The following is an 18,500-nucleotide window of genomic DNA, read 5'->3' as shown; positions in this document are numbered from 1 at the left end:
CATGCTGGAACGGTGATCCTGAGCTGGGGTACTCCATTGGGATTCATACTGGAATGGCGATCAAGAGCCTGGGGGCCCCGCTGGGGGCTCCACTGGGATCCATGCTGAAACAGCGAGCCCGTGGGCTCTAGTGGGATCCATGCAGGAATGGCAAACTTGACCCTGGGAACTCCAGAAGGGAGCTCTTTAGTAGTGAGCCATCTTCTCCTATGATTTCTTATATTAATTTATTTTGCATATGCAAATGTTCATTTTCTCATACACTATTAACCATATTCCACCTTCTGCAATGATGTCATTGTTTATGTACGTCCTATGGTACCTTGCCATTCTGGCTTCCTCTCTTTTTAGCCACATGATGTTGGCTCTCTACACATTGACGGGACACCTTGGGGTCGCTGCCATTATGCAGTCATTTCAACTGACCGACTCATGTCAAGTTATTTCTTGCCCATTGATTGGGCTACATGCACACACATGCACATGTCTTAACTACTAGCTGACGAGCGTAGCCCTTTCCCTCGAGGACGCCTGGACTCCCACCAGCTCCTGCACCAGAAGGGTCAGCATCCTGTGGTAAATAAATAAATAATACCTCTATTTTTGAATGAATATATGAATAACAGATAGCTCAATAAATAAGAGTCAAGATTCGAGGTAGTAGGAGTTTGCAGGTTTAATACAGCATAAAGGACAGGAACAGGACAACCTGCACAGGAATAGGATGGCAGCGCTGCCGGGGGCAGGATCAGAATCGGCGTAACATTTAATAACAGTGCACAAGCATATATATACTAAAACAATTGCATTACAATACATACGATAGGCGGAGCAGTGGGTGTGGTCAATAGCAGTCGCGAAAGATAAGGGTGAAAGTAGGTGTAACAAGAGGCGTATACATAGACATGTGATGTAAACGTAACAGAATATGTCATAAATGGGGCGGAAACATGGAGGGGCTACATAAGGAGCCGGGACCTCTGACCTAATGGTGCGCGCAAACTGGCAATGACGTGTTTACTAGGAGAAGCTGGGGGCCATGACTTCTGCGCTAGGAGCAGAGACTGAAGTCTGGAGAGTCAGGGCGACATGTGCCCAAACACTATCTAGTATCTGATGTTTAGAGAACATGTCGATATAAACTAAAAGTCAGGAGGGGAAAGGCTAACAGACTCTAAGACTGGAGCATGCATTATTCTACATGTAGTGCGTGTTGAAGAATATTAAATGACCATTAAATGCAGTATTTCTCTTACATGGAGACGTAAGGGCTAGACAATGACGGAAACTATTGATGCGATTCAGTAGCTTAGGAATGCAGAGAAGGAGGGCTGGACTGATAACTAGAGTCATAACATACTCTTGGCAGACTCGTAGGCAGAGCCAGGCTGAACCGGGCACTGTGAGGCAGGAAGTAAGTGAAGGGTCAGGAATACAGGTGGGGGCTGTATCGCTCCTCAGCGAGGGCTCAGGAGACAGAAGCTGAATCTGGTGTCCGGGCCCTTTTGAGGCCTAGAAACGGGGACTTTTCAATGAAATAACGTGCACACTGAGAAACGTGGCAACGCAACTTTACATAGGCCTAATACTCGTAGCTTTCACGAGAACTGGAAACTAGCATACTAGAGTTGGACACAACTATAATTGCGTCTTTAATATTAAACATGGGGAATACATATGCATATTAATCATGCACACATTACATAAGATGGGGGACACGTAGGGACACAGAACATGGCAAAATTTACTTTTCCACATTCCCTCCTTGTCACTACGTTTCCATCAGGAAATATCAATATTCATGATACCATCTATCATTTCATACAGTATCATTTGCTCGTCTCGAATTTTCTTGGAACGGGATTTAGAACGGGACTCGGGACTAGGAATACAAGAGGTAGCACAAATGCCGCAAATCGCAGGGCCACATTGTATACAGAGGCAGCAACTGAATATGATCGCTACTGCAATACCTAGAAATGACAACATTTTCCATCCCCAGGCGGAAATTATATTCCAGAACCAACCGGACCATGTCCAGGTGCCTGGATTTTGGTGTAACATATGGGCAATTTTATGGAGTCTGGTTATAGCTGAATAAACAGACGGCGCGTTATTAGGAATGAAAATGCAGCAACTAGATCCGATGACTCTACATGCCCCGCCCCTATCGGCCAGTATGACGTCAAGGACGAGACGATTCTGGAGCACGACAATTCTCATAAAGGATTGCTCTTCGGTTAAGTTACCTAGAGCAGAAGTAGTCTCAATCACTACTGCTTCAAGTGTTCTGGTTAATCTACGTATCAGTTTACTATTCACGACAGTACCTAAGTAAGGGAAGACACCTTTATTGATATCTATGTATTGTTTCAGTATAATCGACAATCGGGAGGTCTCTCTTGTGTCTCATATGTACTAGGTGGGAGTTCCTATGATAGTCAGGTGGGGCTAGGAAAACTGGTGGCAGTAGGAAGGCAATGTAACAGGTACCATCCCAATCGAGGGGCAGACGAACATATGCGGTCTGACCAGAAACAAAATAAGAATGACGTGAAGCTTTGAAAATAGATTTCCCACTGTCACTATACTTGACAATAGTAGTACAATCACTATGGCCTACATGTACGGAACCATTATTTCGGACACATAGTTCACCTTTTACTGGTAATACTGACATAGCAGGTAAGTCTGGAGTAGAATCAGACTGAACATTCAGGACCATGAAATTCGAAGAGTAATTACCTAAATTATAAACTTCATTTTCTAGATCTAACCCTGTTCTGTGGGGAAGACCTTGCTTATCTGGAAAACATGTACTGTTCAGAAAAGACATATCTGTTGAGGATGACGTTAACGTGGACCATGCTCCACACGAACCATTATGTGAAAATGGATAAGGAAAGAGTGGCAGAACTCCCTTCGGTGTCTGGAAAGGGGGGAGTCGACCACACACCCAACAATTAGTGGCATTGCTGGTCTGGTGTGAATAATGTAACATGCGGATAAAGGAATTATTACGCATAGCAAGACGATAAGAGAGTTCATGAGGAGGCAGATCACTAAACGTGTGCTCTACTGTAACATTAGAAGACTTATTTACATGAGAAACTGGAAAACACAAATAAAATGCATAACTTGTGCAGGTAATCATAAGGCTGAAATATAGCAGAAAACATAAAATAATAGTGCAACTTTTAGAGTTCTCACTAACTCTCTCTCTGTGGGGGTCTATTATATACATGTCAGAAACCGGTCTAACCGTTTCACCTAGGGGAGGACTTAGACAATCAAACTGGCTGACTTATTTTACTAGACCTTAATTTCTTCTTATACTCCTGTTGCGGAGTTTTCTCTAACAGGGAGGGATTTGTATCAATGTCTTTTGCGGGACAGTCCTTAAGAATAGTACTTTGGCAGTCTTTAAAATCCTCGGGAATGTTCTTGGAAACAGTCTTTAGTCCATAAAACTTTTTCACGTGAGACAGGTGGACCCAGCCCTTCCTGCCTTCCAGCTTGACGACAGTACGGGTGGCCAGGAGGACCTGCTTGGGTTCCTTCCAGCGAGGCTCCAGCGGACTTGAACGATCAAAATTCCGGACAAGAACCATGCATCCGGGAACGATTTCATGCGGTGCCACCTCGGTATTGTCTGGAAATGCGGCGGCAACCTGTGAACGACAAGAGTGTAGGGCAGACATCAAGGAAGCTAGGTAATCTGTCAGCATATTACTTGAAACCTCTGTAATACTTCGGGGTCTAGGTGTATCCCACATATTAGGGGGGCGGCCGAATACGACCTCGTACGGGGACAGACCTGATCTGGAATGTGCGACCATGCGCATATAAAACAAAGCGACTGGCAGAGCTACTAGCCAGTCTACACCTTTCTCTTTACATATTTTGGCAATACGGATTTTCAGGGTCTGGTTATGTCTCTCTACTAGACCGGCTGCTTCAGGATGGCGTACACAATGAAACTTCCACTGGTACCCTAACAGAAGGGAAATGTGTTTCATGAGCTCGGATGAGAATGGCTGGCCGTTGTCAGAATATACGACCCTAGGGAGTCCGTAGCGGGGGAAGAATTCACGAACCAACTGCTTGGCAGTGGTCGCGGCTGTGTAATCTGGGACTGGATATGCTTCTGTCCACCTGGACAAAGCGCATACAACTACGAGGACATACTTGAAACCTCGACATCGCTCCATCTGAATATAATCCATCTGGAGGACTTCAAAAGGGTGGTCAGGAGGCTGGAATCCACCTTGTTCCACCGGGACACTTTTACCTGGATTAAACTGGCAACATATCATACAGGTACGGACTTTCTGCTTGGCTGCAGCTCGTAAATGCTTGTTGAACCAAATGTTCTGGATACTATCTAACATAGCTTTTTCTCCTAAGTGTGCTGGACTATGTGCGGTATTGATAATGACTTGAACCATAGAGTCGGGGAGAAACCATGTGGCTTTTCCCTTCGTTACCCATCCCTGTTTCTGTCTGGACCCCTCCTTGTTCGGACCATTTCTTGATTTCATCGGGAGTAGCATGTAACTGGATATCTATGACATCTTGGGTGGGGTCCTTAACTGTCATACAGGTAGTCGGATCTGGAGTATGTGTCTGTGTCGGATTAACTGGAATGTCTGGTGTCTGAGCTGTAAGCTTGGCTGTGCGATCTGCTAGATCATTACCTTGGGTAATAATGTCAGTAACTTTAGTATGTGCTTTGCACTTCATGATAGCAATGGATGTCGGTAAATGTATGGCATCTAACAGAGCTTGAATAAGGAGACCATGCTGAATCTTGGTTCCATGAGAAGTCATGAAACCTCTCTCCTGCCAGAGCACTCCAAAGTCGTGTACGACTCCAAATGCGTAGCGTGAATCTGTATAAACATTAACTTTCAGGTTCTTGGCGTGTATGCAGGCTTGTGTCAGAGCAACTAGCTCTGCTGCTTGAGCAGACAGGGTGTCAATACGATGTGTTTCTATAACTTCAGTGTCAGTAGTCACTGCATATGCGGCTACTAGTTCTCCTGTACTTGTTCTCATACATGAACCATCCACATAAAGTGTCAGGTCGGGATCTGGTAATGGAATATCTGTCAGATCTTGTCTTGGCTTTGTCATGGTGTTAATTACTTCCACACAGTCATGTGTGGCAGGATTTGAAGTAACTGACGGTAACAGTGTAGCAGGATTTAGAACGTTGCAGCGTCTGATTTCTATGTGTGGCTGAAACAGTGTCAATTCATAACCTGTTAAACGTGCAATTGTCAAGTGCTGAGTCTGTGTTCGGTTTAAAAGAACTTCCACGGAGTGTGGAACTTGTACTGTCAAGGAATGTCCTAATACTATAGAATCACTTTGTCTGATAGCTAGTGCTGTGGCTGCAACTGACTTGAGGCACGCAGGCAGAGCCTGGGCTACTGGATCTAATGTGCTCGAAAAATAAGCACAAGGCTTGTATTGTCCTGCTTGATCTTGTGTGAGAACAGATAATGCTGTACCTTCACGTTCAGTGACGAAAAGTGTAAAAGGCTTACTGTAGTTCGGTGTAGCTAGAACTGGAGCTTGGCATAAGGCTTTCTTTAATTCATTAAAAGCAAGTGTATGTTCAGATGTCCAAGGGAGGACAGTCGATACGGCTGCCTCCTGTGTCGTTAACTGTATCAGTGGCTTGGCTAGAAATGCATACTGAGGAATCCATTGTCTGCAGTAAGAAGTGAGGCCGATAAAAGCACGTACCTCCTTCTGGGTCTTGGGCTGAGGAAGACTCGCTATTAACTGGATACGGTCAGGTGTCAACTGCCTACCCCTCTTGGACAGTAAGTGGCCTAAATAGATCACTTGCTGGACACAGAATTGAAGCTTCGAAGGGGACACCTTGTGCCCCATCTCGGCTAGGAAATACAGAACTGTCAGTGACGCTCGCTCGCAAGCACGTTCAGAACGGGCTGTGATCAGTAGATCATCGACATACTGGAGCAGGGCAGTGTCAGTTGGCATGTGAATATTGTCTAGTTGTCTCTTAAGTGCTTGACTGTAAATACTAGGACTTTCTGTGAAACCTTGAGGAGCTCGTGTGAACTGGTAGCTCCTTCCATTTAAACAAAATCCGAAAAGAAACTGGCTGTCTGGATGAATGGGGACACTGAAAAATGCGTTCTTGAGGTCTATGACTGTAAAAAATGTGGCTTCAGAATCAATGGCTGTCAGTAGGGAAGAGATATCTGGGACAACTGGATACTGGGGAATAATACATTTATTAAGTTCTCGAAGGTCAATCACTAATCGATATACTGGGGGTGCATTTGGATCAGTACGTTTCATGACTGGAATGATCGGAGAATTACATACATTGGAGTCAGTTCCTACAACTACTCCTTGAGCCATGAGCTCGTCAATAATTTTGGATAAGGCTGCTACAGCCTCAGGTGGTAATCTGTACTGTCTGATTCGTGGTAACACTACACCTGGCTTGAGAGTCACACGATGGGGTGTGATTTGCATGAAGCCAACATCAGTTGGACCTTGCGCCCATAGATGCTGCGGAACATTGGACAATCTTGGATCAAAATCTCGTAATACATAGTGACCCTTGAAGTCACGTAAAAACAAACGTTTTCCCTCGGGGGAACAACATATGACTGCACCTAATTCTTTCAGTGTTTTAATACCTAACAAATTTTCTGGACATGACTTCGTAAGTAATAGATCAGTAGTGCGGGACAATGGACCTACTTCTAGAGTAACTGGCTTAGATATCTCGTTTACAATAGGCTTTCCTGAAAATCCAAGGGAAACATTTCTTGAGCCTGAGACCGGAGCCCCTGGAACCTCGTCGTGACTAATGGTGGTCCTACTTGCCCCTGTATCAATCAGAAACTTTCTGTCTTTCCCTAATACTTGACTGTGAACATAGGGACCCTCTTGATCTACAGGAATCTCGATGAGAGGCAAGCCTACCTCCCTCTCTAGGCTGTTTCATGAATATGGCTGATACTCTGGATACTCGGACTGTGCATACTGGTACATCTGCTGTGTAACCTGCTGCGTTGCAGCAATAGGCTGCGGTACTGGAACTGTCTGTTGTGCATTCTGTGGCTGAAAAGTCTGTGAAACTTGTTCTTGTCTAGGCGGACGTGGTCTTTCTTTAGTCTTACCGGTAGCTATGTTGTGTTTCAGAACTGCACACTCGTTTATAAAATGACCTGGCTGTTTACAATAATTGCAGTTCCCTTTAACGGGAACTGCAGGATGACTGGTTTGATTCGGACCCCTCTTCTGACTGTCTTGAGGGACAGATTGTGCAACTAATACTTTCATTTTCGTGTCTTTCATACGTTTCCTTTCATGATCTTGCTCTTCTCTGATTCTATTCTGGTGATACTGAAGCATCTGTAACATCTGGGACGGAGTATTAGCTTGCCAGGTACTTTCGACTTTCAAAACTCGGTTCTTAACTTGTGGACTTGAATTCTCGACTAATTTAGTAACAAAAAGATGAGGGTATGACTCGCTACTTGTCTTGAGGCCACTGTTAATACTAAAGCATTTCTCAAATCTAGAATAAAAATCACTAGTGTCTTCGTCTTGTTTCTGTTTACAGGCTGAGATTGCATCCCAGTCTTCCTTTTTAGTGGCTAATAATCTGGGCAAAACTTGTATTAACAGTTCAGGTAATTCCTTACATTTCTCTCCAAGACCGGTACCTGGTACTCGTATCTTATCTTCAGCTTCTAGAACTGCCCAATCGATCTTTTTCTCTCCCACCTCCCATTCTTTTTCCTTGAGTTTCTCGTATACCCCTGCGGGCAACAGGACCTTTAACATTTTAATTATATCTGGATACGTGTATTCTCCCATACGGAGCATGTCTTTTAATTCTCGGTGGAACCCTGCTGGATCTTTATCATGACAGGGAATTAATTTCTTCATCTCTAAGAGTTCCATCTTTGTAATCGGGGTGTAAACAAACACTCGTTGCATTTCACCATCTGCTGTCCTGACTGGGTGTACTTCTCGTAACGGATTCTGTCTGTCTATGTAAAAGGGTTTACTTTCTGGGGGTGAGACATGAACAAAATGCGCGTTCAAAAACGTTCTATATTTGTGGCGTTGTTCTAGAATGACACTAATTAAATCGGTACCTAGACCTTTCCATCTATACTGGAGTAACTCGTTCAGGACATCGTGTAACGGACCTGGATCAGAATGTTGACCCTCATACAGAGTAATGAGGTGCTGGATCATATACATACCCACCAGTCGTTGCTCGGCTGGGGGCAGTTTCAGAAACATTTGTGCCACTATTTCGTCTGGAAAAGTGGTAGAATCAGTAATCCATCGGACTGCTGATCGGGCTAGTTCTTGTTCATGCATAGTACTTAATTCACTGTAACCGGTTCGGGATTTCAGGATGTGATCGGTAGCTTGAAATACTTGTTCTAGAGAACCTTGTTCTGGTTCTGGATGAGGAACAGTTTTCTTGTAATCTAGACGTGAATGTCGGTCGGAAAGTCTAGTTCTACCTACATACGCTATTCTGGTGGGATTCTCGTCGTCTACCTCTTCTGTAGAAGAGTCATTCTCTTTCTCGCTTACTAGTGCTTCTTTGCGTTTCTCGTGTAACCTTATTATTTCCTTACGAATTTTCTTGTACATACTCTCTATACTACTGATGGTTCTGTGCTTACCCTCGGCTATATTATCACTCCACCTTGTCAGGATTCTCATTTCGGCCGGATCTTTAGTCGGGGAATCTTGTTCTCTTATTAAACAATTAATCAGAAACTTTAATAGCATGAGCTGGATCTCAGCTTTCCTTTGAGACATGGCTTCGCCAATACTTTCTGGATCATCCCCTGTACGGATGAAACAATATATTCTGTCTAGATCTTCTTTCATATTCGGTAGGGTGTCCAAATACCCGGTCACCCGTCTTACACGGATGGAATATATAACTGTACTATCATCACCTGCAACTGGATCATAGCGGCATTCAGTAAGAGCTCGTCGGATGTCTGCAACGGACTTATATTTGGGCGTACGCTGTAACGCACATTCATGTAACTCGACCAACGTTACACGCTGGTGTGGTGGCGGGGTACCAGGAGGACCTCCTCCTGCGGCCCCTAAACTAGAATCGTCGACTGATACTCTTCGTGCTGGCAGAGTGGGAAATTGTAATGTGGGCTGGACCGGGGGTACCGTAGCAGGTACTGCAAAAGGTGCCCCGGTGTCTGGAGGAGCAGGATTTACATTATTTACAGGAGCTGGCGGAACAGGATTTGCATATTCTGGGACTGTGTCGTCCAAATAGGACGAAAGAAAAATATCAGCTGCGGTCGGTTTGTGACGTAGCTTGGTCGGAACTAATAATGGCGGAAAATTACTGGATGCCTCCGGGGTCGCTTTTGGCAAGCCCTCGGCAAGAAGAGGATACATACCCTTAATGAGGGCATTCCTCTGTCTGTCTGACTGTTCGGTTTTAACTCGCTCACCTATCTCGATTAATTCCCTTTCCTGGGCTCGTTCTAAGGATTCTCTACTTAGTTCTGACTTTCTGATTTCTTTTTCGGTTCTTTTATGAGATTCTTTGCGCCATAACTCGATGGCATCTTTCTGTGACTGTCTGGCTTTCTTTTTCCATAATGCTTCTTCTACTCGCATGATGCACTCGGCATCCCACGTACCTGATACGGGCCATCTATACTTTTCTTCTAACTGTTTGGTATATTCTACCCATAAATCTAGATATAATATGGCACTTATGCCATGCTTCTGATACATAAAATGACCTGGACTGTCCCTAGGCGGGACAGGAACTGCTGCTTCTAACAGACCTTTTCTAGTTTTTAACTGACGTAGTTTGGAAAACAAGGGCATGACTGAACTGTAATCTAGACACAATACAATACACAATGAACACGATAATTACACCACTTTCATACCACGACATTAAAATACATGAAGAACATTTAAAAAATAACAGTTTTGACAGAATACTACCTGGAATACTTGAAAACGGAATACATGAATTTCTCGAGAACAGAACTGACTAGAACAGAAACTAGATGCACTGCTAAAACAGTACGAAACTTACCGGTCTCATAAAGAGACACGTCAGGACCCGCATCCACCGAAGTGGACACTTCGTTTTGGGTCTGTGTACCACCAAAACCCACGGACCAGAGTCAATTAGATTGACCCTGTCTAGATACTACCCCAGCAACGGTACTCACCGGGCAGCAAGAACGGAAGGCCTCGGACTGGACTGGACTGCTACGACGACGGACGGACGAACTTCGGACTTCAGTTACGGGTGGGCCTCCGGATACCTCGGACCTTGGACTCTCGGCTTGGGCTCTGGTCGGGACTCGCCGCGTTCCTCCACCGCCTCGTCTGGATGCTGGACCGCCACTTCCGTCTCCTCCGTGGGCCTGAGGGATACTTGAAGCAGAAATATCTGCACGTGCACGGTATGGTTCCGTCACGGCTGCAGAGGGTCAGGGGGCCGGCGTGGCTTCACCGGCGCGTGGGGAAAGGGCAAGTCCCTATTCGGGCGCCATTATGTGGTAAATAAATAAATAATACCTCTATTTTTGAATGAATATATGAATAACAGATAGCTCAATAAATAAGAGTCAAGATTCGAGGTAGTAGGAGTTTGCAGGTTTAATACAGCATAAAGGACAGGAACAGGACAACCTGCACAGGAATAGGATGGCAGCGCTGCCGGGGGCAGGATCAGAATCGGCGTAACATTTAATAACAGTGCACAAGCATATATATACTAAAACAATTGCATTACAATACATACGATAGGCGGAGCAGTGGGTGTGGTCAATAGCAGTCGCGAAAGATAAGGGTGAAAGTAGGTGTAACAAGAGGCGTATACATAGACATGTGATGTAAACGTAACAGAATATGTCATAAATGGGGCGGAAACATGGAGGGGCTACCTAAGGAGCCGGGACCTCTGACCTAATGGTGCGCGCAAACTGGCAATGACGTGTTTACTAGGAGAAGCTGGGGGCCATGACTTCTGCGCTAGGAGCAGAGACTGAAGTCTGGAGAGTCAGGGCGACATGTGCCCAAACACTATCTAGTATCTGATGTTTAGAGAACATGTCGATATAAACTAAAAGTCAGGAGGGGAAAGGCTAACAGACTCTAAGACTGGAGCATGCATTATTCTACATGTAGTGCGTGTTGAAGAATATTAAATGACCATTAAATACAGTATTTCTCTTACATGGAGACGTAAGGGCTAGACAATGACGGAAACTATTGATGCGATTCAGTAGCTTAGGAATGCAGAGAAGGAGGGCTGGACTGATAACTAGAGTCATAACATACTCTTGGCAGACTCGTAGGCAGAGCCAGGCTGAACCGGGCACTGTGAGGCAGGAAGTAAGTGAAGGGTCAGGAATACAGGTGGGGGCTGTATCGCTCCTCAGCGAGGGCTCAGGAGACAGAAGCTGAATCTGGTGTCCGGGCCCTTTTGAGGCCTAGAAACGGGGACTTTTCAATGAAATAACGTGCACACTGAGAAACGTGGCAACGCAACTTTACATAGGCCTAATACTCGTAGCTTTCACGAGAACTGGAAACTAGCATACTAGAGTTGGACACAACTATAATTGCGTCTTTAATATTAAACATGGGGAATACATATGCATATTAATCATGCACACATAACATAAGATGGGGGACACGTAGGGACACAGAACATGGCAAAATTTACTTTTCCACAATCCCATCACACGGCACGCCAGCCTTGCACGACCCCTGGCCATTCTCAAAGATAGCCCCATATGGAATGCTATGCAAATAACTCGGCACTGCCAGTACTCTGTGTCCGACTGAACATGCAACCTAATGCTGTACCTTACTTCCACTATACAATGGCTGGGAATTTCATGCACACTTTTCAGATTCAGTTTCTTGCCTAGCAGCACGTGACCGGCAAATCATCTACTTGTTGATTGATTTTGACCGGACTCTGTGTGAGCCACATGAGTCACCCTCCCTTACAGCTCAATGACGCGGTTCTCATTTGATTCATCCCTTAACAACACCATCCAGTTTACATCCTTTCTGTAAGTTTTCTTTATATGTGGTTTGTAGGCATATTTGCAGCTCTGCCATTAGATGAATTGTATCAGAATATGGGCAATCGTTCCAGGTCAGTTCACATGGATATTTGATTAACATGTTGTATCATCTTCATTTGTGTTTACAGACAATACTGCATCAAGTACATAAGTTGCTCTTACTTCAGGCCAGCTGGCCTTAAGTGATATGCCTTCAACCTTTATCTCTTTCCGATGCCAGGGACTGGCACTGTCATTTCGTTATGCATATCCTGTCGTAATTCCTTCAGTTTAATTCATATTGTAGGCAAGTGACCCACTAGGTCCTTTATTGGGAACCACAGTGGAAACATACCACACCTCCCCAGACCACGCATGAAATGCTCTGCATCATACTGGAGTCCTTGCTCACAATAAACTGCCAGAGCAATGCTGTATCCTCATCTTGATCCCATATGCTTTGCCAACTTCATAAGACATTCTGATGGATCCCCACTGAATCTAGAAAAACAGTCACCCATGCTCTCATCAGCAGCAGACTCGACTACGGCAATGCACTCCATGCTGATGTCACCCAGAAAATCCTCAGAAAACTACAGAACATTCAAAATGCTGCAGCCAGACTGGTCCTCAACCTCTGCCGCCATAGTCACATCTCCGAACACCTTTGAGAACTCCAATGGCTCCCAGTCAACAAATGAATCACTTTCAAGCTCCTACACATGCCTACAAAACCCTCCACAACACGGGACCAGCATATCTGAACCACTGCCTCTCATTCCACGTACCCACCAGACAATTCCACTCTACCCAGCAGGCCCTGGCCACCTTCCCATGGATCCACAAGTCCTTCTCATACCTCGTCACCAAGACCGGAACACTCTGTCTCTCCACCTCAGACAATCCCTGTTGCTGACGCAATTTGGGAAGGATCTCAAGACCTGGATTGTTAGCTGAACCCCAATGCCCAGATGAATCAGCACCCCCTCAGCACCTTGAGACCCTCAACGGTGAGTAGTCGCGCTTTACAGACCGGTGATTGATTGAATAATTCACCTATTTGAATAGTTGCTTATTTATCATCCAAGCCACTGCATTACCTTGTTTTTTTTAGTCAGTTTTGCTAAGGCAAAGGTTGGTCCCTTCATCCTCATTGAGAATAAGTTGCTATACTGACACTGATATTCTTTTTAAAAAAATGCTTAATTTGACTGAAAAAGTGAAGTAAATACAGAGTACATGCTAAATATTGAGGAAAAATACCAAAAAACATATTGACAGGTAAGTAAGTAATCAGAAAACTCCTATTCCATCCAGCCTGTGGTGGCCAGTGGTCCTTGACCCCCCCCCGATACCAGCTATTACAGTTCGCAATCTGGGCTTCCTGTTTGACAATACCCTCTCTTGTGCTCCCCACATTACTAAGACTACATCTGCCTGTTTTGCGAAACTGAGTATGATCAAAAAGATTTTGCCTTACCTCCCATTGAATGCTCGTAGAACGGTGGTTCAGTCTCTGATCACGTCTCACTTAGACTATGCGAACAGTCTCTACGCAGGTGCCCCGCTTTACCAGATTGAACGTCTGCAAATCGTGCAGAATGCCGCTGCCAGATTGATTGGCAATATTCCGTTTCGACAATCTGTAGCACCTTATCGTAAACAACTGCATTGGCTCCCTATTACTAAACGGATTCACTTTAAGATACTGATCCTTGCTTTTCGAGCCTTGAACAATCTTGGCCCAGGCTATCTGAAAAAACGTCTTGTTCTATCACACTCTGTGAGATCTTTACGATCCAATAGTTTGCGTCTCTTGGTTGTCCCACGTTTCCGCCTTTCTAGAGTAGGCGGTAGAGCTTTTGGAGTAGCAGCTGCTAGACTGTGGAACAACCTCCCCTTGGAGCTAAGATTTGTCCCCACTGAATCCATCTTTCGCCGCAAACTAAAGACTTGGCTGTTCTCTTCTTGATTCTCTCCTCCTTCTCAGGGCTCATTAGTTGTTAGCGCCGGGACACCCCCTCGGGGGTAGCCGCGCGCTCTATAAAATTCAAAAATAAATAAATAAATAAATAAGTAAGTCTAGATTATCTATACCTAAATCTACATATATGTACCTAGACAGCACATTTATCATAAAGGTGCATAGATGCAGCGTTAGGAACACTACCTACACTACGGCCCCTCGCGGCGGGATGCCTGGCTTTCACCTTGTGGACACCCTGCTGGGGTTTCTCACAGGGGAATACCAGGACGGGTTCCCTAAGCAAGCGCCGGGACGCTTACGGGCAGCTGTGCGCTTTACAAGTCCAACACATTTACACATTTACATTTACATTACATTTACATTTACCTGTATACTTTTCTATATCCACTTAATTTTCAACATTTTGTCCCTCGTAAATTCTTTCCTCGATATTCTTGTATGTCGATATTTCTTCATGTCAATATTCACTAATAAGCTCATAAATACTGAAGACCTACAGAATCGATGGATTGTTCCATCTTCATCACTTGTTGATCATCTGTTGTGATTACCTTGCATTGATTATATTGATTAGAGTCATGAATCAGATACACATGAAGGATAAACATACTTTACCCTTTTCTAAGGATATCCCGGAGCACATGCAGGGAGCAAGAGTCTTCACAAGACTAGATTTACAACATGGGAAATGTTGGATAGCGGAATAATTAAATTAACTCTTCCAACTCCAGTTAGAGCAACAGTAGGAAAACTGTTGAATCGCGGAGGGGACAAAATTACTATTCCCACTCCAAAGAGTGCAACAGTAGGGAAAGTGTAGGATAACAGAGGGGTAAAATTTACTATTCCTACTCTGAAGAGTGCAACAGTAGGGTAAGTGTTGAATAGCAAAATAATTAAATGTACTATTCCAACTCCAGTGAGTGCAACAGTAGTGAAAATGTTGGACAGCAGAAGGGTAAAAATTACTATTCCCACTCCAGTGAGTGCAACAGTAGGGAAAGTGTTGAATACTGGAGGGGCACAAATTACTGTTCCCATTCCAGGGAGTGCAACAGTAGGGAAAGTGTTGAATACTGGACGGGCAAAAATTACTATTCCCACTCCAGGGAGTGCAACAATAGGGACAGTGTTGGATAGCGGAGGGATACAAATTACTACTCAAACTCCAGTGAGTGCAACAGTAGCGAAAATATTGGCTAGCAGAGAAACAAAAATTACTAATAACATTTAAACAGTTGAAAAAAAATCTTAAAAATAATTAAACTATTAAAAAATATACAATTAAATACATTAAACATATTAAAAAAACGTATTATACTATAATTACATATAACAAAAAGCTACAAATATTTTATAAAATAAACTCATAAATACATTTATAAACAATATTTATTTAAAAGGAACAAATATTAACAAACTAACACATGTTTTAAAACATAAATGTATTTATTTGATTTCCTACCCTAAAACACCACACCAATAAAAAAACTACTTCAACAATTTTTATTTAAATGTATTTCCATAAGTATCATAATTAATAATTCATAAAAAAATATTATTAATAATAGGATAATTAACATTCATTTAGTACACAGTCTTTAACACTATAATATCTACAACACACATCAAAATTACATACACATTTACTATAATTATTTACTAATTCATTAGTTTAAATTAATTAACAACTAATTCATTAATAAAAAATAAATTGCTTCCCGCCATTTAAACATATAAACACCACAACATACACCAAAATTATTTACACAATTACCATAATTAGTTCCTAATTTATTAGTTAAACTTAATTATCAACTAATTATTAATTCATCAGTTAAAAATAAATTACTTCCCATCCTTCCCACACTTTTTACCTACTAACACCACAACACACACCTAAAATTAATCACAAAATTACCATAATAATTGCCAAATGACTATTTAAAAACTGATTATCCCAAACATAAATATAAATTACTTTACACATGTAACACTATAACATCTCAATTAAACAAATATTAATAAATACAAATGAATCAATACATTTAATATAATTACATTTATTTGTGTATTTTATTTGCAGAGTTTTATAAAGCGCTGGCTAGACCCTGAGGTATCAGAGCGCTTAACGTGAACAATCAGCAAGTTACAGGTTACAAAATTCCATCAGTTACGGGAGCCAAGTATACACATTGGAGAAAAACAGTGATTACACAAAAACATGATTCATTAGCGCGTAGCACAGCCAGGACACACGTCTGATGGGAAATGGAAGCTAGAGTGGGAAAGGTAAGAAGAGGTAAGGAAAGCAGATACTGACAGGCAAACCGTTAAGGGGGATAGTACTTCAGGGGGACAAAGAAGTCAAAGTGAGAGATACGCTAACCAGCTGGGGACCAACGATCCCAAAAATATCCTGTGTAACGGTGAAAGTATACTATTAGAGGGGTGTGGGAGACCTAAGGTGGGGTAGACTAGAGGAAAAAGGTCAGTCAGGTGAACAAGCAACAATGAGAATCGGTCAAAACCGCCAAGATGGAGGACCTACTGGAGGCAAAAGGATTATCAAAAAATGGCGGGATATGCAAAGATCAATCAAAAAAACATAATTCAAATTCAAATTAAAAAAATTAATAACTATTAAAATTTTAACACATATAATAAAAATACAAACAATTCTTATACATAAAAATACATCTCATACATATAAAATATATACTACAAAACATAACATTAATAAAAAATTTATATTTTTAACAACTATCAGCCTGATTCATGTACAATCCGTTTTGCGTGTCCCTAATAGCGAATCATAGCGACTCGCTATTGAGGACACGCAAAACGGCATTCATGTAGGAATTGCTAATAAAATAGCGATTCCTACATGTTCTTTATTTGCGAGTAGCAATTTGCTACTCGCAAATACTCCCCATTCATTCCTATGGGCCAAGAGGCCCATAGGAATGAATGGGGAGTATCCCTTATTTGCGAGTAGCAATTTGCTACACGCAAATAAGATAGCGACTGAAAGGGTGCCAGGGGTGTCCAAAGGACGCCCTGTAGCACCCCTAAAATGCACATTTGGACAGGTGTTGCGCACACACATGTCCAAAAGACATGTGTGTGTGCAACATGCAACTTAGAAAAATGCTTTTAAAAGCATTTTTCTGAGTTTCTGCTATTTACCGACAGGTCTGACCTCTCGGTAAATAGCGGCCCCAAAAGTGCTAAATCGCAATTTCAGGATGTGTCATGAATAGCATTTGAGGAATCTCTAATAGAGATTCCTTAAATGCTATTCCTCGCATATTTGCGACTTCTTAAATAGCGATTTTTGCATTTGGTATCATGAATACCAAATGCAAAAATCGCACTCGCAAAGGGCCAGATTCTCAGAATCTGGCCCTTTTGCGAGCGCTATTGCCTACATGAATCAGGCTGTATATTTTTTCAAAGGATACTAAACACTTCAATATTTTTTTAATCAATATTACTTACCTAAAATCGATATTCTTGACCACAACAATTTGTCTGTCGATATTCCTGATCCATGATATTTTTGCAATTTGATATTTTTGTCTTGATATTCTCTCTCTGCACCATTATAAAGTCAAGTGATGATGGATAAGAACATTCTATCGTTCATGTATCCCATATTTTGGCCAAATATGAATGTCAGGTTTTCGATCCTTGAAGGCGTAGTTGGCTTATACTAAATGGGGGCATCTGTTATTTGCCACTAAAGCACCATTTGAGGTTTGGTCAGATTCTCGGAATTTACAGTATTTGGACAATATTCAATATAAGAATGTGTCTCAAGCTAGATGGGCATCTTTTTGCACAGCTTGATTATATGTTCCGTTACAGGAATGAATTAGCTGATGTGGTCACTATCCCGAGGTGGCATTCACATAAGATTACCCGTGACTCCACTTTAAATCGTGGTTGAAATTGTGTTTTTCTTTTTAGACAAAGTAAAGATGTTCCAAAAACAGACTGTCCCAAGAGAGTTTGATGTCCCTCATCCAAAGACTTCTCTAAATTCACAAAAATGAATTACATTTTAATAAAAAAAACTATCCTTCTTCCTAAAAAGGGATTACAAATGAGTGCGATTGAAGACGTATCACGATCCAGCAATTTCTGGTCCTAGAGGAGTTAAGACTACTCTACATTTGGCTCTATGATCTTTATAGTGGTTGATGGTTCATTCTGGAGTTTAAAAATGTGTCCTTTCACATCCAGTTTGTGCTCAGCATAAATCTATACATTCTAAGCCACTTTATATTTATAACGATTACCAGGAGCTTCTGACCCCTGCTACCGGATCTTTACAGACTTGATAATGATATTCTGAGATAATACCTAATTTTCCCATAAAAATACCCCGTGGTTGTCCTTTC

Source organism: Lissotriton helveticus, chromosome 2_1 (assembly GCF_964261635.1).
Source record: "Lissotriton helveticus chromosome 2_1, aLisHel1.1, whole genome shotgun sequence".
NCBI classification, from domain to species: Eukaryota; Metazoa; Chordata; class Amphibia; order Caudata; family Salamandridae; genus Lissotriton; species Lissotriton helveticus.
This window is presented reverse-complemented; position numbering follows the sequence as displayed.